General features: G+C 40.8%; 1 long non-coding RNA gene across 1 annotated transcript; it reads right to left on the reverse strand.

Moving 5' to 3' along the window:
- Window positions 1-279: 279 nt before the first annotated feature.
- On the reverse strand, window positions 280-27,764 carry LOC147757864 (uncharacterized). Its single transcript, XR_015321368.1, has 3 exons — window positions 27,647-27,764; window positions 22,790-22,960; window positions 280-509 (listed from the first exon to the last, which is right to left on the reverse strand). It is a non-coding gene; the product is annotated as an uncharacterized LOC147757864 (long non-coding RNA).

A 27,764-nucleotide genomic window follows, 5' to 3' on the forward strand; every position in this document is an offset into this window, starting at 1 on the left:
TTTTTTTCGTAAACAACACAAATCCTTCGGTGAGCCTGGACAGAATTTGTGCCTATATTGCAACAAACTTATAAAGTATAGCGACTTTTTTTGTAAAATTTTACTTATATTTAAATATACATATTCCAGCGATTCTAACACCCAATGACGCTAAAGTCGGCCCGACGTGGCTTATGTTGCTCGAGATATGTGGTTTTAAAGTACAACAATTCTCTCTATATATATATATATATATAAAAGGTAGTGAGTTCAAATAGGAAAAAACCCTGACGTGCTGTTTGTCATGACACATAGATATTTATTGGCCACATCTGTTACTACAAGGAAGACAGTTCTTTCTAGAATAAAACAAAACTTATTGCGGCAAACAGTAATAGTTGTTTCTGAAATTTAAGTGAAACTTTGTTATTATACAATCTTTCAACACTGGACAAACCCCCTCCGCGACTAACGACTTTTTTTTTGGCTGAAACCAATTATCGACGTCATTGCCAGTCTTCATGCGGTATCTGAAAAATCAATAGGAACTTTCATATGGTAGACCGAAGCACAGCCAAGAGGATTCAGATTTAAGTAATACAAAATGTTATTAAAAATAGAAATAAAAAAAATCTATTCTAAAATAAATCTTGGTCGTTAACACAGAATGTAATAAAGAGAGGGTGTCAAGTAGGTCGCCCAGATCAAGATTTTTTTGCACCTTTAAATTTTCTTAATCCTTTGAGCCTTTGCATTTTCGGGACTTTTGACCTGCTTTTAGGACCTGCTATTATTTTAGGTTCAGAATTAAAGCTATAATCGCTATTAAAGATGTTTGTAGGAAAGATGCTTCTGGCGAAAAAAAATCATTGAACTATTTGTTTTTATTTAAATTTAGTCGTAGAAACATCGCAATTTGTACACGTTACCCTGTACGTATACATATGCATATATATTAATATATTATATAATATATAGATATGTTTAAGTAAAAGCTTAACAATTGCGTCATGTGTAAAGTTTACTGTGGGTAACAAAACGACCAATTGTTTGTTAAGGATCCCCAACTTACGGACTCACTAACCGCTGAGAGTCTTCGAATATGAACCCACAACCGTTACAAGATGTGCGTCAAATGACTGCTAAAGAAATGCGGCAGCAACGGAGATCATACGGAGTTAACGATAGTAGCGGGAGCAGCAGGTAACAATGGCGGTAATATTCTGTTGATGCAGTTTATCTCATTAAAAGGCTAAAATTACCTCTTAATAGACTAACATAACTATGATTTTTAGGAGAAAACGATTCGACGACTTTGAAAAGATATTCGTTCGCTACGAAAACGACATTCACTTTGATTTAAGAAAGCGGCCTTTGTGCTTTGTAGACTTAACGCAAAGGATAGGCACAAAGAAACACTTAAATTTATTCCAGTTCTTCACTATTAAAACAAGGTTTGAAGGACCCAAGAAAAGGCCTGCCTGTTGTAACTAAACTTGCTAAGTAATTAAACCTGATTACGTATTATAATCGATATAACTTCCTTGCGTATATCAATGTGCGCGTAGTACCTCTATTGAGTGTGGGTGTGTGTGTGTCTATATATATAGATACCTAACGCTTTCGTATCAGAACCCAGATTGGACCCCATAACATTAGTATGTATAATTTAATGCTAAAGGTTTCATCTTAGTGCGTATACGTACCGAATACAGGAAGATTCGCACACTAATCCATATACGCAAATAGAATAGTTATGTTAATTTTATATAAGGGCCATGTATATTGTTTATGTGATGTCGTTTGGTGGTAGTTACTTCATTATCAATTCACATTCTGCATAATCACCGATTAGCGGGTGTTCAAGAACAGGAACTACTTTTTTCGAGTTCTCTAACCGTAGTCATCTTTCACTGCGTCCCTGGACGTTTGACTCTTCCCAGCCAAACGCAAAATGTCTCATTTCATGAAGACGCTCAACGTACGGTCATCATGACGCCAGCCGTCGTCAGATACTGTCAGAGTGTTACCACAATGCCATGTTAATAGAGTCCACCACTTGCGAAACCGAACTGTGGTCTGTGGCTGAAGACCACACACAATTTCAGTTAATACATATTGTGTTGTATCTAGAAACACGAAGCTGACTCTTCTTTGGGCCGTACTGGCGGTTCTGTCATCGCGAGTAATTATTTCTCACGAGTAGAGAATACACATAAAAAAAACGCGAAGAAAACGATCAGCGCATAGAAGCTTAGGGCTACGAACAGATCTTGTCCAAAGAAGCGAATCCAGCGACATTCTACTTCGCTGGACTACGTTACTTCTGTTGCACGATCGTTCTATATTCCTCTAGGGGATACTTGAGATGTGTTGATGTGATTATCGTCGATCATTATTACCACAGGGCGATTGATTACATTTTAGTATCACGTGTTTATCTAAAGGCACAAAGGATAGCGTTGTACACATATTGATGATCTGACTAGATTCACAATAGCAAGCACAGCTTTTCGGCTACGTCTTCATTTGTACCTCAATCGTTTTTTCGGCCGTAGAGCAGAAAATGTTGACAGAACCACTTCTGTAATCAATTCAACCTGTTTGTACCGTGTTATCGCTGTCTTGATCTTTTTTTAGGTTAATGTTAATTCTCTCCTCGTATGTTCTCAGAGTCTATGCAGTAAAGCCGTGCTCGTGATAGCTCAGTGCGTCACAAGTTTGCCTACGAAGCTTAGAGATACGTAGTTGTATAAATTCGAAGGTGCTTAGGTATAATCGTACTGTTGGAAGCCAGCCATGTGAAATATTACCTAACGCCGCGTCGAACGTAAATTTTCAAACATTTATGTAGCAAAACTAGACCTTTTCACGATGTGCTTTGCTATATATATATATATATATATATATATATATATGTCGTGATTCTCTGCTCGACGATCAAGAGTTTGCGTGTTAGCAGATGTATTGCTAAATACGTCATTATCAGCCTCCAACGAACCAACCATATGTTAAAACGTTCTACAAATTTCTACAGTAAATAAAAGAAGGATACGCCTTACATGAGTGCCGTCATCTTTTGTATATATATATATATATATGTAATGATATATGTGATGCGCCCTACAAGAGACGCATGACAAAGATATGCGTTTTCCGGGGAACATTCCATTAAGGAATTTGCATTGCACCGTCTTATCCCTTGGACGTCCCGCTGAACGTCACCCCCTTTTTTTTTCCCTATGTATACTTTGAAGTCCCAATTCTCTTAATCCTTATTCCAGAAGAGCTAGCCGCTTGCGAAATTGCGATCAATGTTAATCGAATATAGTTTATTTTGTTAGTACCACCAAATATAGCCCGATTAATCATTAGCTGAGTTCCGACAACACTGCGTATAATACTAATACCCTTCACGATAGATATCGTGTAATTTATTTATGTGATCCCTTTACTGCCCATTTATTCGTAGTCTCTACTTCGATGGTTTGTTTTAAGCAATAAACTTGATATTATCAAATAGTACGTCTCCTTTGTATCACAATACCCCAGCAGACTAGACATTGTAAATGGCGCAAATCAGCACTACTAAGTTTTCTAAACTCCGAAATAGGTCCGGCCCATAGCGTTTTACCTATACCGCCGGTTCCGTCTCAACTAATATGGCTCCTTTTAGACCATAAGTAACTGCTTTTTGACATGCGCTACTGTTTACAGTTTGCTTTCAACGTTTTGACATGTTTGAATAACATTCCAAACCACCAGCAGTGAGAGCAGAAGGAACGGAATAGGCGTCTTCTTTCTCCATTGAACGCGTAGCGTCCTCAAAGGAAAGGGTCGCAAAACATCCCTTTGCATTTCTCCCTTCTTCGCGTCGTGATTTTTCTCTCGCTCAAAACCATTGCCCTGAACCAGTGGACCTGGCGAGTCGCCGACGTGGGTCTATGCGGCTACCTACCTTTCCATAACCAATGACACTAATCTGGGCCATGGATAACCGCCTACGGTCCACCGAAAAGAAAATTCTGATCTTCGTATGTCCCGTTCGTAATCGTGAGATCTGTCGAGCTCATTATCATAGTAGTAGATTGGTAGAACTGAACATTGTGTTAAAGTTTTTCGTTTCACTTCTCTGTCTTCTACCGTGAGAGGGCAAATCCAAAGTCGATATTAGATAGAGAGGTAACTGACTGCTAGACTCAAACAGGGGTATCCTGGCTATGCTTCGTTGTTGTTGGTTTAGTGGAGGAGGAAGTTGGCGTTAAAAGAGAACGAAATAATCCTATTTACGATGGAAAGGTTACGGTGAATTGCATTTGGAATCGAAGGGTTTCTTTTTTTGCCTAGGCGAGCCTTTAACAAGCCGGAGAGGTGGAGGTAGGGGTTGCGACGAGGGGCAGTAGCGAAGGTAAGCCTTTACGATCAGTACCAATTTGTTTGTCGAGCTTTTTCTGCCTAACATGTTTTATGTCGTCAGATAATCCTAAACGTTCAACTAAGATAATCCTAGGTATTGAGTGGGATGAAAAGGGTAACAATATTCCAGAAGAATAAAATGGGTCTTATCGTTAGTAAAACAGATTATATATTAGTTTATGTAATCATAAGGTTCCATTAGAAGAGAACCACGTCACAGAGCTTACAAAGCCGGCAGTTAGAACTAAGGGAAAATATAACGTAACAAACAAATCAGTAAAAAATAGTCTAGTTTGCCGTACAAGAGAAAACCATTCTATAACAGAAATAATGACACAGAGAAGAGTCCCAGTAAATCAGTTTGCCCGAGCGTATGCTTTAATCGACCGCTGAACTGGAATCGCTTTAACTTCAAGTTCAAAAACATCGCCCTTGAGAAAATCCTCCCGCTCGTTCAAGCACTTTAAGAATTGTTAAGAAAAAAAAAAGAGTCTTCTGGGCAATTGTAACGGATCATTTATTGCTGCTGTTAGGACCGTATGGTATTCTTTCGTTTAACGAACTTAAACAGTCGATTGATGCGAGAATTTTTTTAAAGTTGACCGAGTTTTCGAGTGTCCTGATACAACAGGACATATCTTAGAGCTGGTGAGAAGGAAGAGACAAAATGTTGGCTAGAATACTTCCGCCTATTACTTTTTGCGCGGTTAAATCGGTCTAGCTTGGCGAAAAGAATTAAATTATGTTAACTTGTTCATATAGCTGTTAAGACCAAATAATATCTCTCCCCCTTATGTTTTAACTATGGCGTTCAAGCAGGCCTTTCACTATATTGTACGCGAAAAGAATATACTTCATCTTCGCAGTTATTAGTACGATTGACCTGATAAAATCAATCTCTTATTCAGAGAATTATTTGTTCTCGTTAACATTCTAATAACACTCTACCGTAATTATGTATCTCGTTTTCTCAGCCAAGTTCGCTGAGCTTTGCTAAAACTCAATATGTCATTTGGTGCACGACGTTACACGCAAATTACCTCAGGAAACTTTTAAAGAACAATCGAACAACTCGTACCCGCCGCTTTGTAGCTGGAAAATAGAACAGCATTGACTAAAATTCCTGGATCTTTTTGATTTTGTCGGCGGATGGCTGGCATTTTCAATAATACCATATCAGCCTAGCGGGCTGGTTCGGAAAGCGCGTAAGTGTTGGCATAGACATTTTTAAAGTTTCTAAGGAAACTTTTTGGAAAGTTTTTTCGCAGTATCACAAAAAGGTGAACTATATTAAAATCAGGTCGTTACAGAGGTGCTGTGTATCCTATACCTAAGTGTCTATTGAAACAAATCGAATTTTTGCTACGAACCTTATAGTTCTATAAACGCAGAAAAATTTGTATGATATGTTGGGCCTTATGGCGTTTTCGTGTAAATGTATTTGTCAATTGCCTATTTTTTCAATTTGTTCAATTGTTTTCTACAAACCGGCGCTATCGGAGTCGTAGAAACAATCACTAGGCCATGGTCATTCGGTACTATATGTGTACATTCTCCGATGTAAGAGGGTGCCTAACAATGACTAACTTTATCCTAGGATACGAAGCTTCGACGGAATCAAATCGGTCCGGTATTACTAAAATAGCTTTCGTAGAAATACACAGAGAGACGTTCGTATTTAACATATTCTAGTTGCACAAACCCGGTTTTGAGATATCGATAAAAAGCAAAATATCTATATCCAAATATCGATAGATATTTCTTGATAAGACTGAAACACTTTCCTTATGATTTTTTCATACCTCTGAGGACGTACCAATAAAAAACGAATTTTCTAAATAAGTTAGCTTTCTTTTTGTTCGGGATTCATTAAGTGTCAGATAAACGTAACATCATTGGCTATGCAAGGTAAAAGTATCCTAATCAGTCCTTCGCAAATTAGCTCCGTCCCTATACTGAATATAAACGCTGGCAAGGTTTTGGTTAGGATAAATATTCGGACCTTCTTCCAATAGCAGCCTTAGTTCGCGCGTACTGTTCGTTCCCTGCGTAAATACGCTGGAGTGTAAATTTATTCGCAGACACTTGCGTGCCACAGGAGTAACACGAATGCAGAACAATCATTCTTGTCATAATAAGAAGCCCCTTTTTGTGTAATATAGATCTACTACATCGGAGGCACCTATGGCTTCTGTTAGCGCTGTTCATTTGAGTAAAGTTGAATACGAGTTAGTGGTCTACTTAAAAGTTGAAAAAACTTGATAGCTCGATTTTATTTGTATATGCTTTTTTACCTGCCTGAAACGCAGTAAAATGAAAACTTCTAACGATAATTGTGGGTAACGAATCATTTTCGATCATTGAAACCTAGCGCATTAATTTATACGCAGCAAACGTGCTTAGATCAGATCGAAATGACATTACTGACAACGTCCGTAAAAGCTTTATTTAAAGAAAAATTTGCTTACAAATACGTGAGTGACGATGCATGCTACCTACAAATGTTACTACCAGAGACAAAGTTGCGCCTATAGACAGATAGGTGGCGCCACAGGTAGTGACTTTAGTAAACGTTGAGTTCCACCCCTTGTAACGGGTATAGAATGTAACGATTTAGGCTTCACGTGGTATTTGCGCGGCGTCCGTGCATCGAGCGGCGCTATCAGTGTTGCCACAATGAATAAAGCATCGTAAAATGAATACGTATCAACAAATAAATATAAGTGTAATTGTATCGCTCCCCGGATGGGGAGCAGCGAAGGCAAAAACCCATCCATCGACAAATGAAGACCATTCAGATGTTTCAGTGTCGCGTTGTTCCATAGGGATGATTGTCAGTATTTTGATTTGGGAAATTTAACGTACAGACAATTTTAGTTTTTCATGGGATTTGCGTCATTGGTTTAGGTATGATTAACGGTTTAACTAGAATTTGAATAATTCGAAATAAGAAAATGACCGTGAATGAACTAAGGGAAAAAAAACAAATGTTTCAATAGATTTCGAACTATAATCGAGATACGATAAAGCTTACTTCATATCACATTTATTAATGTCATAACTAAGACAGTGTGTCGCAGTATTATCTTGGACGCCTCTAGCCTTCCCCGGCCTACGGAAGAACCATAAATATACGAAGATCGTAACGTACTTAGCATCAAATAGCATTTTTGCAAACTGCTAAGTAGTCCGTTCTAAAAATGAAAGCTGTGTTAGAGAGTTACTTCTCTTACCGTCTTTGCGGGCCAATTAAATGCAGTTTTGCTCGCAGCTTTAACTTTCAACTTTGCTCACTTAGCATACGGCTAGACTGTAGTAGGATCGAGTAAACATACTTGAATTGACATACTTCTTGACGCGTAAGTATATAAAACTTTGACTTATCATCGAATTAACTTTTTACGGAAGCATTTTATTTGTTGTAATTATACCCGTCATTCAATAATATCTTACACGACATGGTCCGTTTGGGAGCCTGTAGGTAGATCGCTAGTACACAGTAAGTAAAATAAATGTCATTATTGGTATCAACGAATATTTTCCAACGAAAACTTGGATAACTATTCACTTAACTTCCGTAAAGGGTTCCTTGTCAGAAACTGGGACTTTCAACGATTCTTCGAGCGGTTCATGTGTACGATCCTGATCAATCTATCCCTCGAAATAAAATACTTCCAACTACTCGCTAATTGCGTTTTGAGCTGGGGAGGTGCAAAGATCGCATCAATTTCATTGGTTTACTGTCTAAAACTTCTTAACAAATGTTTTTATCATAGACCCGTAGGTAACCATATTACAATGATCTGCTTAATTGTCGTGAACAAACATCGTTTCGGTATTACACTATAGAAACTCTGATTCCATATTTTAAGATGAACGCTGCATAAGGTTTTATGATGAACTAAAGACTAAATTCAACGAAGCCCAATAAAAACATCACTAATTCAACAGCTAAATCTTTATGTTGCTCCTATTTCAAGGTTTCCCACAACACTTGAGTTTCCATTTAGGTCAAATGCCTTGAACGACCTATTCGGTTTGAGCCTAGTGTGGTAGTGCCCCTAAATGGACTGAATGCGTCTCTTAGAGTAATCCTCCTGCTCCTGACTTTTAACTGTCCGCTTCGGTACTATCCCTTGGCAGCACTGACCTGAATTTAGACCTGTTTAGGAAGTAAAAAAGCTACCTTTCTTATTTTGTTTACAGTGACTTCGGTTCGACTTCGACGAAACGACGACAGTAGATAGAAAAAAATCTGAGTTCTTTAACGAGATTTACTGCTATTTTCGCTAAAACTTAATTTTATGGAAACTTGCGAAAATAAAGTGACAGCAAGTCTCTAGGGCAAAACTTTTCCGGGATGCCACCATCAGCTCACTCCGTAAATATGTTCAATACAGCATTAGTATAAAGTTTATGATTATGGTGCCGTAGTGAAATTTATGTCATTGTCCCCTTGAATTGGATGAACTGTTTAAAGTCTAACGTTTTTGACATTAGCGACAGAGAGCATACGCCGATTGTGACAGTGAGAAAAATTTTCTTCGATTGAATCAGGATTGATACTGCCAATAAGTAATGAAATGCTCTAGAGTAGGGATTCAACTAAAGGTTGTATCAAAATTTGGCAAGCGTTCCTTGAGCCGATTTACTTTTTAAAGAGAAACGTTTTCCAGAAGCGCGGTGTTTGCTATTACTTCAGCGTATTTTGCACTTCGACCCTTTAGTGCTTTTTGTGCAAAGCTAGACTGTACGAAACCGCTAGTCGGAGACTCGGGGCTCATTAAGTCACATATTCTTCTTCATGAAGATTTGCTTAAATTAAACTGAACACACCAAGAATGATACTGAAGCTAAAAAAAAGTTCACTTTGATGTGGGATCCCTGCGCAGATTAAAGGGCGAAAAGCTGTTTCAACAAGCTACGGCACTGAAAGATATCGATTATTAAATGGATACCGACAGCTCGTCGTTATCTTGCCTGTTCATCAAAGACATTCGTATCGTACAATTGAATACAGCTGATAACAGCGTATCGAAGCTATCTGATAAATTATGTCGTTTTTTAAGCTGCTCCGTTTGCTTTCGGGTGACGAAATATTTGCGTTTGATAATTGTGTAATTTGAAGTCTGTCGGTAATTGTCTGCGACGTACGCTTGCGACAAGTTTATCAAAATTCTGTTGACAAATACTAATCGTATGCAGCGCTTACGATGCGAATAGATTTAGACGTTGATTGTATAGTGTGAGATCCTTGCGTAGCAATGCCTGATCCAACTGGAACCAAATACTGTGACCCGCATACTACAATATATAAGTAAGACGCACTTAGTTTTTAATTGAGTAGAACTTACGTCGCCTGTCCTGCGATATATCTTGTATGTAATTTCCAGTGACTAGCTAATCTAAGCCCGTTTAGCCTATGTGCAAATTGTACATCGTATGGTACAGTATATTAGTACAGAGTGATACTATGAATTAAGGCTTGATGGACCGTACTAAAAGTGTGGGTCTCACATTTCTGCTTATCATAGACAAGCACATAAATTTGCGAGTATCTCTTTCTTCACCTTCAATCCAAACAGCAGAAACTTGTATTGCATATTGCTTGCAGTAAAATGGCAAATATGGCCAAACTCCCAGCAAACCAATACCCTTCGACTACCAGCACGTTCCCGCTGTTGCACTCCTGTGCCATGCATCTTTACGTGCGCTCATGCAGGTGCTTCTCGGTGAACCCCCTTCCCTCCGCCATCTAAGACAGGAGCGGAAGCTACCTAGAGCACCCCCAAGCCGTCCGAATCTCAAACGCTGAAATAGGTCTGGGGTACCATTCCCGTTCAGGGAAAGCCTCTCATCTTTGCTGATACCATTCACAGCACCAGCACGTCACATTCACATCAGCCAACGCCGCAGGATCTCCTGCATGCCAGACGCCCGCTCACGTGAAACTTATCATACAGGCATTACGCACACCGGCGCGAGTTATCGCCCTCGGCCGCGGCATAACCCGGCTATGCTTCGCGTTTCTATGGTTTGCAGCCAGAACTTGCTGGTAATTCTCTGTTTTACCTGATGGTAAGCAGGGAAATTGCATCGCCAATGGATCTTACTCAGCCCGCCAGCCAGTCTATGGTTACAACATGGAGCAATAGGACCCGCTCGACACCACTAGACCCCTTGGCAGCCTTCGGCAGGACAGAGAAGAAGGTCCTACTTCTGCAACGCCAACCGGACGCATGAACCCCCGTATACACAGAGAAGTCTTGTAGAAGGATCTTTTACGGATTCCAACTGGGATGCTGTAGAGCCAGCACTATGTGCTAGCCCATTGACCGACGCTTCTCTCGCGTTTTAACTCGTCATCACTGGTACTTCAAGTATACACATTCGAGACCCAGTTCTCTATCCTTATGCCTCCTTTCTACTGCCATACATCGGATAGTAGATTAGTATAAGGCTAGTGTGATACTCACGATGGGAACGCTATAGAGACGCGTGTCTTTGCGCAGCAAGCCGCAATGAGGAAAAGGTGACGGCAAGAACGCGTATTGCGCGACAGAAAAGGAGCACCATCGCAACAGCAAGCCTAATGTAGCCCTTTGCCTCTCCCCATTTCTCACAAGTTTCATAGTAGCATGTAAAAGTCTGCAAGACTAACAACACAGGGAAAGTATCAGAAGAACTGGATGAAGAGCTCTCAAACATAGTACTCCACCTCCAAGATACAGCTCCCCCAAACAGAACATCCCTGTGAAGGAACAACGGTAGCATTGTCCGTGTTGTATTTGCCAAAGTATGAAGCAACCAGCAGGCTAGTCCTTAGCATGATGGTATTAGGGAGAGTTGCAGGGTTGTTTCACCAAAAAGAATAGTAGGGGAGTGTGCTGTCTAGGGGATATTTTTGGAGGGGTGGTTTTACTAAGACTCGAAGATTTTAGGGGTATAGGGTAGTTGCAAGCCGCCGTACCAGGGATGCAGCGCCGCAGAGTGCAAGAGTATAAACGCTGCAAGTACTGCCCTGGTTGGTCTAGTAACTTGGAACAGTCGTCCTACTCAGCGGCAGGAAGTTATAGGGGGAGGACACAACGGTGCAACGAAGGGCGAAAAAGAAGTGAGATACTAGAGGCAATGTAGATGCGTACGATGTCTCTTGTACCGTATCGCCGTTGCGCAGCCCCTGGATAGGGCGCAAGTTTAATAGAAAAGCGCAAGATGGATGGGCAGGCGGGCGCCATGGCGGACTGTTCACTTGGGGAAGGCGCTCTACCTCAGGCAGTAGGAAGCCGATGCTGCTTGAAGACGCTCAACGCAACGTGGCCCACGTAGCTCCCAGATCAAATCAGAGAAAAGAGGTGAAGGCAGGCGGCAGACGCCGTCGGTGCTGTTCCCAGCAGACCACCACTAGACTATGGGGCCGCGTGCATAAAAGAACGACGAAGTACAGCCCCGTCGACAAAGGTTACAACGGCTGTGAAGATTTCAGTAGTGCATCCCTACTTCACTTTTCTTTCTTCTATCAGGCAACACTGTGTACTCCTTTGTGAATGAGCGAGTGTCAGCCACTGAGTGTGATCCTGCTGTTCCACCAACGGAAAAGGCAGGACTTGCTCTGACCCCGGCTGAGGCAGAGAAAAGAACCATCATTTCTTCGTCGCTTCTTTCTCGGCGGGGACGCGCCCGAGCTTTTCTTTTTCTTTCCACCTCTTCCGTTTCCCGCTTCGCACACGACATAGTCTTTGGACATCGCGCCGCATTCCCATAAGACGAGATAATACGCGATCGGTCAGCAGGCAAAAAGAGACGCGCAGCCGTGGCACCGTCGTCAGAAAAGTCTGCGGGCTACTTCTAGCGCTGCGGAATTCAGGCGCACTTTCCTGCGTCGGGTGGAGTTGAACGCAATGAAACAGCAGCAGCAACGTCACCACTAGCGTAAATAGATGCAGAAGCAGTAGCGGGCGAATAAAAGAAAGATTCTTCGGGCAGCGTGTGGTCTTTACTTCTCATCGTAGTAACAGTTTGTTTCACGATCCTTCAGGGCGGATTGGGTGAGAGTCAAAAGACCGCTTTGGTTCACAAAGGTTTGCCGAGGCTCGTCGGCGCCATCAACGCTGCTTCCGAGTTTTCTCTGGAACGGACGCCTTTGAATTCCCCACTATCGGTCTTGCATCCTCCCATAGATCCTGTTCACGGAGTGCGGTTCGTACTTTGGAGGCCGATTGGCCCTGCATAGAAACCCAAATAACACGCGAGGCACATAGAAACTATTCTCCTGTTTAACTAAACAAGCATGCCTTGTTCTTCCTTATCTAGTATAATCGGCCTAGACGATGGATACCCAACCATGCGTCGACGTGAGTACGTGTAGCAAAGTAGCAAACTTTACTTTCCATTCTAGTAAGGTAGTGTATTGAAGCTCTTGCTTAACGGAAACCGAAAACACTACCAAGCACTAACTGATGACTGGTCTATAGGCATGCACCCTTCGTAATAGAAAATTTCTATAGAACTAACTAATAATGGTTACTAGGGTCAACGAACGCGTTTGCACTAAAACTTGGTTATCTTGTACGTACAATCTGCATAGGAACATCTCTTCGAAACGTATTTTTATAACTCATAAAACACTGTATGTACGAAAATCTAGCTTCATCTAGCTATAGATTTAATCTTTATTTAATTTTAATTTAAATTTTAATTTAAAAAAGAATTTAATTTTAAGTATATTAGGTAAAGAGGTAACTGGTTACCTTTTAGCAAAGTCATTTTTTTGGTTCGAACGCTAATTTTTTAACAAGAGCAGATCATTGTATATTTGCCTAAGTAAAGGGTCAGGTAGCAGCTCTTCGGCAACCGAGTTACGCATCGCCAAGCTAGCTTAGCCAATTCTTTAACCACTACGAGATGGTATGAATGGAACACGTCTACCCCTATCCACAGTCAATATGTTCTATGACGTAATCACCATTCATTATCAATACGTATCAACGTATTCTGTTAATAACTTACACCCTACCAGCGCCACGAGGCGTTCTATAATGTCTTTCCCTTCTGCTGACAAAATGATCTCTAAATAAATCTACTAGTGCGCAAAAAATACGCCACAATATGAATTAGCTTAGACTTATAGGTCTAATGACGGTAACGGCCCTAAGGTTAAGACACCGAAATAAGGTACTTGATGTGTTTACGCCCCATCGGCCAGTGATTTTCAGGACGCAGTCACTTGATTGACTCTGCTATCGTCCAGCCTCCGTTCAAACCAGTCATCGACATCGACGAGCATTTACTAGCACCTCGAATATCAGAGCGTCATAGCTCTCATTGAAAGGCGACTTGCCCTTCACTTTTGTGTTCAACACACGAACATGCACATGACTGATGTACATTCACATTGAAATATGGGAATGAGCTAAATAGAGATATGTACATTAAACAGTAGCTTTCAGGCTATGTGCCAACCGCCAGATAAATCAAAGGACTAAAAGCATTTTTCCAGTAGGATAGTCAAGCTGTCACCGCCGTATAGAACTTACGTCGTCTCAGGAACTATTAGCGTTTGTTCCCAATAGTACGTTATACGAAACGGCTTAACACGACAGAAAACGTTATTTTATCAATATCACAGCGCTGAAGTCGCGTCAGTTCCGAGGTCGGGAAACGAACACAGGCGACCGTAAACATTCAGAGCTAAATAACGAGTGACGAGAAACAATAAATGCACTTGTGTCTAATTATTCCACTAAAAAGATGTTCAATAAAGACGTTCACCTACATTTGAACGTGATAGATTTCGACCCGAATACCAGTCAGAAAGCACCCAGGGGAGCTATCGCCGTTCCGATTCGCCATGGGGGTTAGTAAGAGATACATAGCACAATGCAAACTAATGACAATAACCTAGACGACGAGAAAAGCAGCAACAAAAGCGTTCATTGGCTCGATCAGAGTTCGCTGGCGAATGATTCTAGAGGTACGCATATGAGTTCCTGCGCGTGCGAGTCCACGTGAGCGGCACATCCATGTCGATCAAGTACTTCAGTTAATAGACAAACAACAATATCGAAATAATATCGGAGAACAATAACGTAGGGAAGGGAAGAGTTCAGAAAAATGGGTCTCAAGGCGACGACGAGAGCTGTAAAAAAAACTCCAAGGCTCGGAGAAGTGTTATCTGTTTGAATCTGGTTAGTTTTCACATCGCAGGGCGGATAAACCAGAAAGGAACGTAGATTACGCTAACTGCCTGACTAAAACGTCTAGATCTGAAGCCTATATTGGACGCTGCTCTGGTTCCGTCTCTTTCTTTATCGCACCCCCAGGGGTGTCGAATTTGGGGGGTGCCAATTTCAATCGAAATATTGGCAAGTTTCGAGGATTGCGGGACGCCAGTTGTTTAGCATCGGTTAGTACGGAACGATCGCAACCAAAGCCGGCAGACGACGTTAGTTGTTTTCGAGAGATTGTGGCGCGGCTGAACGCAGAAGTTGAGCATTACTTAACTGAATAGAACGCGATAGTCACTTCAGGACCGACGACGTGTGAAGCCTAATTTTCTTGAAGAACCGTAGTTTTAGAGCGAACCTCTGGCTAACTCTGTGTAACCTATCTCCCATGTCGGCTTTTTGCGATCTTACCAAGAAACTAGCCATTGTTTAAAGTTTGGTCTAGAGGCGTAACGAGAATGCAGAACTTGTGCAATTGCAAGAACTTTTTTGCTTCGGACAGGGAATGACGCTACGCAGCGTCCAACGGCTATTGTGTTCTTGGAAAACACAATCGAACGAGAAAAACGTCGCAATTAGGAAATTGACTGCCTCCGTAAAGATATGGTACGCTTCCAACTGGGTTCGTGTACTGGCAGTGTAGAACAATGGGAACAGTGATATCTGAATGTGTAAAATGATATTTATTATCTTTCTAAACAACATTCATCGACAATATAACACGCATCCATGAAACATAATAAATTTCTAATATTATAACAGTGGGATTAATGAATATAAACTAAGTTTTGTAGGTTTACGTCAGGTATCAGTCAAGGTCTCATAGGACGCACATGGAATAATACACAGAGCGCATCGCCAATAATCTACATTATTACTATGGAACTACAAAATGGAATATGGCGACCTGTCATACACAAAAATGTCATGCCTTTAACTTGGTCTATATGTAGAGTTACACGTGCAATTCTGCTGTACGGTATATTTCGGCCAACGTCATCTTCAGTTTCTCAATTTCGAGGTTCTGTCAGAATTTTTTCGACGGCCCCCTTACAAGGATTGATTCAGTTTTTTTCCTTGCACAATGGTTGTTAAATGCTGTCCAAACCTGACGATGAAATTTCTCCGTGTACTTACCGAGTGCTACTATCAGTAAAGCAAATCTATGTATCTCTGACAAGTTCGCTGGGCTAAAGGCAGAGTAAGCGCGAGTCAACTAGATGATCGACATGATTCGAAGGGAGGATTGATCGAGCGTGCAAAACCCACATAGGGCACCAATGCCACAGGGAGCTGTCATATACTTCAGTACAAGCAGCTTCCACAACGTGGTAATTCAATTCATATAATGAGCAAACGTGCATGCATTGCAGGTACGATTATTACTATTTCTTACACGAATTCTCAAGCCGTTGCTGAGCGTCACGACCCTCGTGTCTCAATGGTGTGGCTTCGCGCCTCCTGTTGTTGTAGCCAGCTATATCCAACTCAGCAATTAGCACATCAACATCAAACCGTAGGATTTACACAGTCCAGAAAATTGCGACAATCCTTCTAGCTCCTTCTGTCTAAAGATCAGAGTGGGCGCGGCCGATCCCCTACTGCCCACTGTCATCAGCATGTCGTACAATACCCTTTCTTCAAATTCGTGCTCAGAGCTTAGGTCTTCATTCTGGCTTTGTTAAGTGTTGAATCCCAAAGTGGTAGAGATTATTAGCTAGAGCCATGGCCTTTGATTAGCTGAAACGGTTTTTGTCGAGCTCAACAATACATTCATACCATAACGAATTTTCTGTAGCTACTGGCGGATGTTAAATTGGCCTCAATCTTTGTGCAAAGATACAGAGGTAACTATAAGGTTGGACGTCTGCTCTGTCCTCTAGTTCAATGCTGATAGTCCTTAGGATACTTTTATATAAATATCGTGCGATCGACTGCAACTAGCTACAAAACCGATACCTTTACTCCATCCCGTACGTTGCCCAACTCTTTCGATAGAACCTCTATACTTGTTTAATTGGAGCACGCGGATCTGGTTGAGTCTGACCGATCGACTTCGGCATGACAGGAAAGCTGTCTAAACTGAAAAACCTACGCGGTCCTAGCTTGGTTATGGCCTCGGTAGTATTTCGGGAGAAGGTGCGTTTGTAACGTTTTGTAGGATTCCTAGGTCGGGAGCATGAAAATTAATAGACAGAACGAAGAAACTCTGTCGTTGCAGGATCTCGTAGCTTGAAGAGCAGCTGCGTTCGGGTGTGACACTGGTATTGCTTCACGGTGACTGCCGATACAACTCTTCGGTCGTACACTGTAGTCATCTCGGAATTCGTAATGGCTTCTTCTCACGTAATAGATGGTTTCTGGAAGGTCCAGAATATAGCTCTGTATGCAGGATTGCGAAAAGGTGACTGCATCAGAACTTAAGTCAGTAGAAGAGCGACTAAGGCAGTGGCTGCAAACAGGGCGAAAGGGTGATCGTCGCTGCGTCCGTGTGACAGTAGGTGTTTTCAGCATCATTCTCAGTAATCGCCCTGTTGATTTGGTTAACCAAAGTTGGGGAACTAGGCCTCATCAATACCTTCGTTAACAATGGGCATTTTACACTACAACCTGCATGGTAATATGGAAAAGTTGTTTCGAAACCGCGACATGACTGTAGAAACACTACAAGCAAAAACGATGCCTTACAAGAACGGACAAACCCAGCGACCTGACGAGAATCCACTTCTACGAGGTAGTTGAATAAAAGCGAGGGGTTTGCAACGGTCTACCTCAGGTATACGATACATTGAAGGGCCGATATGTGATTCTAAGGATTGATAATTTACACTTAATATAATTGAGATTTAGGTTGTACTTCAATAATTTTCGAAAAGACGGTGAAGGCTTGCTTCGAGCATAACTTGTTCCGTGGTAATTACTTCGGACTAATCCGCTTTACCGACTAATAAACAAGGACAATTAGGGAGTGCTGTGAGTCGAAATTATCAGCTGTTAATTCGGTTTGATTTTGTTTTCTCTGACCTCTCTGTTCAGAGTCTTAACCATCGCTTAGGTATCCAAAAGCTTGAAATATCCATTATAATTTCTAGTAAAAGGTGTACAATACCTAGACGAACGCAAAATCGAGGACGTAATAGAAAAATACATATTGGATTACAGATGATGAAGGAAACGAGACCGAATCGGTTATAAAAGTAGCGGAGCTTTCCGTGTTGGGAGAGTTGTATACATATGTAATATATTTTGATTCCTAGTCATAGTAAAATTACTTCTTTTTACTCACTTGGAACTTTGCACACGTATTTCGCCTATACTATATGACTGACATGCACATTTCTAAACGACACGTTTCCTTATGTAATTATTTTCTTATAATTTACGGTTAATGGTTATATCTTTTGTCTCACAACCCTTCATACATTGTTCGTGTATCTATGGTATATTTTTAAAAAATAAAGCGAACATTTGTTATTTAGGTAGAAATGTGTCTGAGCAATTATCAATAATCTATTCCTTTGTTCCTATTGTTGTTGCTTATTACGGGCAGCGCTTGAGTTCTTCTGTAAAGCCAGCAACACGCACACTATGTTATAAAATAGATACTTTAAGTTTTGTGTTCAAGTTTCAAGGTAGTGTCGTCGGCGAAGTTTCTTCCAAACGGCCAGCTATTAACATAAATAAGATGTGATACGTTATACTGTCACGTCCAATAACTAGCCCGCTTTGTATCATAGCATACGGGAAACGTTCTAGTGCCTCAAAAGATTTTCATTAATAACGAGTAAACTAATAATGACACTATAATATATTTTTAATTACATACGCTTTTAAATAATATGCTAATGGCCAACAGGTGCCTGTTGGCTTCTGTTGAACGGAATCAGCTAGATTCTGTAACGGATGTTCTTTCATTGCCTGTTGAAATACGATTTTGTCAGCCTTCCGCTATCCAGGAACCGATCAACTTTATTCACCGATGGCGATAATAGAACGGTAACAGTCCGTATTTTTCAACGTCGGACCATTCCTCTTGTAGAACGGGTTCGCGACAAGTGCTGCGCCTATAGCGGCTTTTTCGCGCCGAGGACTTACCCGAGCTCGTAGAACCCTCCCAAGTAGACAGATGTCGACTATGAATTGTCGATAGTCTTTCATCATCGATGCGTTGTGGCGCCTTGATCAAGAAAGCGATTTTTGACCGTCACAATAGTAATAGCGCGCCGACGTCTCGGATTTTGAATAAACTGTGTCTTGAAGGTATAGCGAAAAAAATCGGAAAATCCAAAAGGAAAGATTGAGTAGACCTTTTACAAGCATTGGTAATATGTAATACTTGTCACGTACAAGCAAATGCAATTATGATTATTACAAAATCGCTATCTTCGATACCTCAGACTTAAAGAAGACCAGCGATGATGTCATCGAAATGGGGAAAACGAACCTCCAGATCTCCACCCGCTGAAAGGATCACGTCTGCTGGAGGTGCGAGCTTTTTGTGCCTCTTATTGTTACTGTTGCCTTGTTGCTTGATAACATTTCTCTCTCTTTTTCGTTTATCTGAAAGACCGATTCTGCTACAACTACGTTGAAAACCTCACGAAGCGCTGAAGCTTTGATCGATTCGATATGGACGTCAGCGAAGTGTCGTTAAGTTCAAAGTGTCGCCAAGCACACGATCATGTTCCGAGTGGGTTGGAGGCACTGAAAAATGTTGACGGCGCACAGACGAAAGGTTGACACGGTTGTGGACAGAAAAAAAGCTGTCTGGTCTGTAGAATCGGAAAAATCAGCTGGACATCTCAACAGCCGAAAACTCCTTCGAAAGAACGACATGGCATAGCCGGGTACCACTGAATAGTATGGACAAAAAAATATAGCGGCGCATATTAGAGAACGGAGCCAATAAACGAAAAGGATAAGGGGTACCAAGGTAAGTCTTAGATTGCAAGATGATTCAATACGGCACAAATAAAAAGGTGAACAGCGAAAAGACATCGAAGCAATGCACAGAAACCCTGTTAACACCTAATACATATGGATGTATTAAAATGCGCTTACAAATAGACATCTCAGGTGCTCGGAAATGCTTTGTTCCCGTCTGCATGGTAGGTTATTGTAGGTAGTGGGTTGTGTTCGAAAATGGCGAGGATGTACCGGCTATAACCACCTCTATAACATTCATCGTTGACTCTTGAAGAAGAGTATCTCAACTGTGAAAACGGTAACGATCTTTTGATTCATCGCAGCTCCCGGCGACAATGATCGCTGGGTTAATCGATCATCTAAAGAGCAGGCAATTTTCGACGTCACCTGAATACTTTGATTGAGTACAGCTTCGAATATGGCGGGACGTATCCGTTCCAGACAGATTTCTTGCAAACAAGAAAAAAAATGGAATAAGTAACGACAGAAAGAACACACCAGTTCTGTAAATCTTTTTTTCCGAATGTTGGGCAGTGGAAAGCTACCATATAGGAAAAATATCGTAGAAGGTATAATCAGTCTTTGCCGGCCTCTTGCCGTAATATTCAACTTCTCGGTAACAGGAACGGCACATCCGTAAGTATCTTAAACAGTTATTGTTTAATTGATTGACTTTTAGAATGAACACGCAAATGGAACAACTGGGTTTGTGGTCATGCCAGGCAGCGAAAGGACACTAGAGACCGAAATAGAATATCACTTAATTTTCTATCCTATAAGTCGTTTTATTTTTTTCAAAGCGAATATCGATGAAATACTTTTTGTCGACGAAGTAGCAACAATTGACAAATTGATTTTTTGCCGTATATTGATGTATCTTCTGTCGCTGATACGTGCCTTCACCATAGTTATTCTTATTTTGATGTAGTTCTGGGCCTCGCTTCCATTCTGCTTCTTTTAGGGACGGATTCGTAGAAATAGCGTTAAACAAGCTAATAGGGGTCGTCAGGCTGGAGGAAAGCACTTTTATATTAGCTATACAGTAGATAGTCGTTGAATTCCTGTTACTTTTGTAGTTTCGCTTGTAGTGGAAGAAAGAATACAAGGCCGGTTTGCGACCAGCCCTGCTGTCAAAGGAGCCTTTCGTTTCGGGCAAATTGGCTTTACGGCATTTTTTACTACTATGGCATATTGGAAGTTGCTCTATATCGAATAGCATCAGCAGTGTTATAATTAGACTCGGCCAAGCGAACGCATAGAATGACCGAAACGAGCATCAGCCGACCACGGCCGCAATGTACCAGTATGTCTTTTTGCCATAATTAGGATTTACGCGAGAAATGGTCAACATAAAACCTTACTATGGTAATTAACGAGTACTTTTTGAAGCTATTTCGATTTAATATGCAGTGTACGATATTCTACAAAACTAGCCATATAATGGCGCTGCTTATACAACAGGATTCCTATGTGAGAGAATGAAGTTTTTAATAGATATATATGTATCTCTTGTCCTACATAAATGTTTCGAGCTTTGCGTCCATCATTGCTAGGCACGGCTGGCTTCTATAACAAAACGAATTGTATCTACACCAGGGATCACATGTAGACCATTCCGCGTGCCTGAGTTCAGTAATCACCACCACAGTGACTTTTCCATATCTAATCTCATGTGTCTTGTTCATTGTTTCCTTAGTTTGATCATATCGCGTCTGTCAAAGGTGCTAAGCCATGTTAATACTAGCAAACCATTAAGGGAAAGCAATTACCGCAATACTTTTTCCCAACCACCTCCGTAGCCCCCCTGCTTGACGTTCCTGAATGCACCCAGCCACTAGCGTGACTGGAAATAGCAACGGCAACAACAGTTTGAGATCTTGAACAGAACACAGGGTATCCTTTACACTTTGTGCGTGAGAAACACGACCCGACTGTAGCTACCGCGGAACGATAGCTAAAAGTAACACAGGATTCCTGTGGGCAGATAGACAAAAGTTGCGGCTGAGCGTGTCACTATGCGGGAATACAAGCAAGTGTACACACCTAAAAGAGGCAAAATGGGGCAGACGCTGAAACAGAATCAAACGCTCGCAGGCGTCGAGGATATTACCCAGCTCCCATCAAAGACGCCAGTCTACAAGTTGTCGACGTTGAAGAAGTCGAGGCAAAGTGCGAACGAGACACGATACCTTTTGGTGTTAAACCACAAGAGAGCGATCGAACTGTGATATGAAAATGACGTGAACGAATTGGCGAGCCGCGTCGACGTTCCCGGTTACACAAAACACTGTGTGTCCCTTCCTGTAATTTGTAGCGCTGGCTGGTTGTGATCGCTATGTTTATTTGGACAGGAAATAGTTGAAATAAGTAAAAAAAAAAAGAAAGAGAGAGAGAAAGGGATTATAGATACATACAGGGTGTAGTAAAAGCTTTTGACAATTTTAAAGAAAGCCTTTTACACTCATCGCGCTTTTTTTGAGCTGTCATAGAAGAACTTTTCCTACAACATGCAGAAAAACCTGTAAAAGGACGCTTTTTCAACGTATTCAAAAAGTTTTGCCTTATTATATATATCAAAACGGAAAAAAGGTAAGAAGACAGATGAATGCGAGATAGTGAAGGAAGTGTATGCAACGGCGAATAAGCTAAACAGAGAGATACTGATTGCATCTATTACATGTTATGGGAAAACAAGGCAAGAAACAAGTGAATTAAAATTAAGGCGAGCTAGCTAAAATACTGCGGCACAATGGACGTCGAACGAGAAAAAAGAAGAACATCTTGATTTACCTAAACAAATTTTATCAGGTTTGTCTATTTCAGCTGATGTAAACGATTTTCGATTCGAGGCCATGGGATGCCTTAACTGAAGGAATAAGTTAAAGACTATGGAGACAAGATATACATCTACTTTATCGTGTAAAATTTTGTAGAATATTTTCATTTTATCGAGTAGATGGATTCGCAAATCGTTGTACCGTTGTTTACAGATAAGTAGATAATAATTTTGATGGACTGATACTCGACTATAAGCTCCGAAACGAAAGGAACAAAACTGCCAAAAAAACGCTTCCAGTGTGAGTATTTTATGTTAAAATTACGATCTCGGTAAAAATTGTGTCGAAACAAATTGATATTCATTTTATTTAGACAAAACTCTGGCCTGTTATTTTTTAAATTATAATTTATGTTTCAGTCTATATTCACTCAATAAACGCTAGCTTTTTAAGGACTTTACTCACTATTCAGTTGGTGTAAAAAACTGGTACACTGACAGATTCGCTCCCATAGATTTGTTCAAGTTTGATGGTCACGCATCTTCACGCACAAGTTATCCTGGCTTATACCAAATGTCTCAAAATGTTGGCTTGAGACCAGTCTGCGCTATTACAACTAAACAGATCATGAAGGTCCTGAAAACAACATTATAAACACAAACACAATAGACAAAAGCGGAAATCTCAAACTGCCAAGAATCGTTTTGTCACTCGTCAAATGAGCAATCTGCTTACTTATTACATTTTAGTTATTTGCTCCTATTTATTGCGCCAAAAATCCATCCAAATCGAGCAGCACTTCTTTACGTGAACTGTTTCCATAATATTGTTACCCCCCCTAAAATTCCCCATTACCTGTTCTATTCGATTCTGTTCTGTGCAAGCCACATGCTTCTGTGAATTTCTCTTTCGGTTCCTCTCATTCGTTTTCGAACTCTGCTCCTTCTCGTGATTTTTGCAACGATACGCCCTGTCGACAGACTTTACCGCCCTAGATTTGGATCGCACCATAGCGCATCACCTTCTCCACAGCTATCCGCTGTCAACAACGTGGCACCGTTCACATTTTGGAAAATATTCCCGTTAAGCAAGCAGCGAAAAAATATGGCTCGCACAGCGAATAGTGTCAATACCTGCTTTTGGTAACACAAAACTCCCAGAACCCCAGGCGCCCCAAGCGACCCTGCTTACGATGTGTTGTCGCCTGCAAACGAGGGGCCTTGCACAAGGTTTTTAATAGTAATGCTGTCGACGAAAGCCCATCCGTGTCAAAGTAAGAAAATAGTTCGGGCGAACTGTTTCGTGACTTCAAGAAACCGAAACAACCAAAAAGACTATAGCCGCCCAGGACATGGAGGCTTTGCTTCTGCAAAGGTGCAACGAGGCTAAGGCAAGAAAGTCAAGGAAACACTTTGCAACAGTCACAACCTGTGACGGCGAAATGCTGCTCCCAATAGCGCAACAAAGATTTGCAGAAGTCCGTAAATATAGGGCCTTTTTTTCAAATGAGATGCACCCCTAGGACGATGCGATGCGTGTGGTATTACGACGGAAGCAAGAGCAACTAGGTTAGTGATCCATGGCCTTACAATGCACTGAAGCAATCACATAATGACAGAGAATGGCTGGGATAGAAGCACACGAAGGTGAATATTGCAAGCCTCAAAAGCCGCACTACAAGAACAAAATACTGACTATCCGAGATATCAGATAAAATTCCAGGTGAAAGAGATAGGTAAAAAATATATTTTCTAGGTCCCACATTGACGGTCTAAAAAGGCAGCACTTGTTTAATTTATTTCAAAATATGTTTCATTTATTACGTACTGAGTTAAATGACTTATAGTTTTGTGTTCCACCTTGAAATATCGCTATTTGAGAATGGAATCAATATTGTTTGGTTGAATTTACCACCCTGCATTTACTCCATCGACCCCTTTTTACCTAGTTTAAAATAAGTAAAAAAAAAAAGCTACTGGATAATCGGTCGACGGGGCTATGGTTATCCTAACCCACAGAACAAGAGGGACTGTTCTTCATTTGGCTTACTTGAGTTGGTATTATCTACGTATTACGTTAGTTTTATGTTATTTTCGCAAAATTTAGATTGTTTGTGCTACTCTCGCACTTCGACTACTTTTGCCTGCTTTTTTTTGCTTCATTCTGAATCAGTCATTTTATAACTAGACAAAAAAAAGCGTTTACTTACGACGGAGGTTTTTCCTTGAGTATGTATAGGATACAATAATTTTGCGTACCTTTTAAAAATATGTTTCATTCTGCTCTAGCCGCTGTTAAACGCTTTCCTTCGCACTGTTATACTTGCATATTTGGACATCCCTTGTAGCTCCGCTATAGTTCACTTAGTACGTGTTATAACTAAGCAACGATATAGATCAACAGATATAATCAAAAGGAATAGATTCAATTGTAGCTCACAGTATCAATCTATTCAAAAACAGACTGTTATGATGAAGGCAAATGACCATCGAGATAATCGAAGGCATGCACTTTGCGAGAAAATTGCAAAGCTCTAGACAAAACATGCAAAGCCGGCCGCTAGGTCCCGTCCGACGTCAGGGTGAAGTTAGCACCGAAGAATCGCCCCTAGGAATTGACGCGGTGCTTCGCCTTTAGTTAGCTTGTTTTCGTGATCGGAACGTTGTTGTGCAATAACACACAACTAAACTAGCCTACATCGGCTATATATAGGCAAAGGGCGAAAGTATCGAACACCAAACGATATTAATTTTCATTTACGACGATGAAGTACTATCGAAAACGATAAAACGGAGCTTATCGAATTATCATTGGCGCATGCTTGCAAAACGGTCTGAATCGAAACGAATCAAAGTGAGAGCAACAATGGTAAGGGTAATTGTGGGTGGATGTAAAAGACAGATTAGCTTTTTTACTGTCATGTAAGATTTCTGCATTAAACCGGACCTCCTTTTAGTCAAATCGTGTACGTTTCGGAAGCAAACGTAGGCTATTGAAAGAAAATCGCGCGGGAAATTTTGAAAAATCAAATCAGTCGAAGCAGATCATCGAAAACTTTTCGGATCAAAGCGCGCGGGCAAATTTAAGAAATAGATTGGATATGTTTCAAAATAACTCATTTAGAATTTTTGAAACCATATCGGGCGGTTTTTTAATCAAATCGGACACTTTTCAAGTTATCGTATCGGGCTCAATGGAACATTCTTCTAATAGACTGCTCGCAACCTGAAAAAAATACCATTTTATTTAAACTGAGCTTTTTTGTAAAAAGTAGAGTATCAAGCAGTATTGAAGGTAACGGTTTATACACCGTTACGCAATGAGGACTTATAGCGACCAGAGAACAAGGCTTCTTCTGCAAAACGTTTGAAGTATGCTTTCCTTTGTAGAGAATATGGAGCAGACACTGGGCTGTTAGTTTGCAAAGAGTCTAATTTGATTTGGGTATTCTTCGACTTCCTTTGAAAGCTGTCCAAATCAAAGTAAAAAATGGTAATACATATACATTTTATGTCGGGTACAGCTTTGTATTGGACAAGTCGATGAGACACACGAAAACAAAGTAGTTCTGGAAATACTACGACTTCGTTACTTAGATGGCGTAGCGTTAACACAAGGCCTTGCAAGTAGTGATAGCTATAGTAACCTACGCTGAGCGACTGTGATCAAGGGTTTCTAGGCACAAAAGAGCCTGAACAAATGAAAAACCAACTTAATTTTAATTAAGTTGCAGGATTTCCCTCAACTCACACTGCACAAAATCGAAGTGGAATTACATTACTAAATCTTTCATTTAGACACAATAGCAGCAGCAAAAGCATTTAGATCAAATTTCTATTGGCGTACGCGTTCGCCTGCTCCTTGGATCGGCTGTACTGGGTACTCTGTCTATCCAAGAATATCATCAGTATAAGCTCTCGCGCACTTTAATAGATACTAGCGCCCAAATTTCGTGAGCGCATTCAGCGTCATTTCGCATAGGCCCAACTTTCCCCATCTACACTCATGTCACTATCTTAAACAATGAAAAATGCGAGTAACGTTGCCCGAGTTAGCAGGCTCTTGTCAGCATAACAGTTAACAGGAACAAGTGCGCTCCATCTGCTTGCCAAACGTCGTTGTGTTCTAACAATTTAAGTTGCTTATATTGATTAATCGCTTAAGAAAGCCAAAGACAAGGCAACCCCCTGCCTCGGCGGGACTGGGTCCGACCCAACGAAAAGCGTGGGCTGGCTCGCTACGTGATTTTCGGACGACGGCAATGATTCCGCCCAGGTGTAAGAAGCCAGCATGCTTTAGTGCGTATGTATAATTGTTGACGTCTATGATAATTAACCGGAGGATGCTCTTCAACATAAATCGTATTGAACGAGACGTGCAGATAATAAGATCTCGTTTAAAAGTAATGTGTACTGATATATCACTCATTAATATCTGATCATGTCACGAATAGGAATCATAAAGATGGGGAAAAGTTTTTTGACAATTTGAAATAAACTAATTAGTTACTCCTGCTACTTTGATAGACATTCAACGAACAAGCTCAAACTGCCAAAACACTTACTGTCTATATATGCTAATATAATTTTGCGCTCCGTGAAAAAGGCACACAAGAGAGAACCCCATTTTGACCCAAGGACATTTGCAGATCCGAGCTTTGTTTGAAATTCACTGTAAACATATGAAACGGCTAATTAAGTTTGCATAACTTTTGATTTAAGTTCACCTTTAAGTTATACATGAAATGTAATTAAAAAAAGTTCAAGTAAGTGGGTTATGTAAGAAAAAATCTAAGAATGAAGTTTTTTTTTGTTACTACTTGGCTCGTAAAAAAATCCCACCCAAATCACTCGGCAATTACAATTCTGTTACCTTCCGCCGAAACTGCGTGACACAAGAATAGGCCTAAAAGGACAACCAGTATCACTATGAAAACAGCCCTTCAGAACTTCACACTGAATAACGAGTCCGCTTTCTAATGATCATTATCTATCGATACCTATCCCTATATGAAACAGTCATATCTTCTATCTATAACAGAAATCACTTGTAACCCATTTAACTTTCTTTTGATGATGATGAATGATACCAACTTGCTACCCGATTGCAGATGGTCGGGGGTTGCTGCGTGTGCGTAAATACCTACATAGATTCCATTCACCGGGCACCTATACACACTGACGCACTCAATTTCAAAATAGAGTAGCTTTCATTCCACGACTGTGCCGACAGTACCAATACCCTATTCATTTTATCTCACATAAATTGTTCAATATATAAGCTCTAATCTAATTTCTCTGTGTCCCAACCCTATGCACTTACCTGAATGGTGGGCATCGATTTACATCTCGCACATCAGACAGAGTCAGTATCAGACAATGCTCATCTTTAATTCAGCACCGCCATAGCAACAATGTCTAGCCCCTTCTATACAACCACC

This window comes from Varroa destructor, unplaced genomic scaffold (genome assembly GCF_002443255.2).
Source record: "Varroa destructor unplaced genomic scaffold, Vdes_3.0 BEIS01000002.1, whole genome shotgun sequence".
NCBI lineage: Eukaryota > Metazoa > Arthropoda > Arachnida > Mesostigmata > Varroidae > Varroa > Varroa destructor.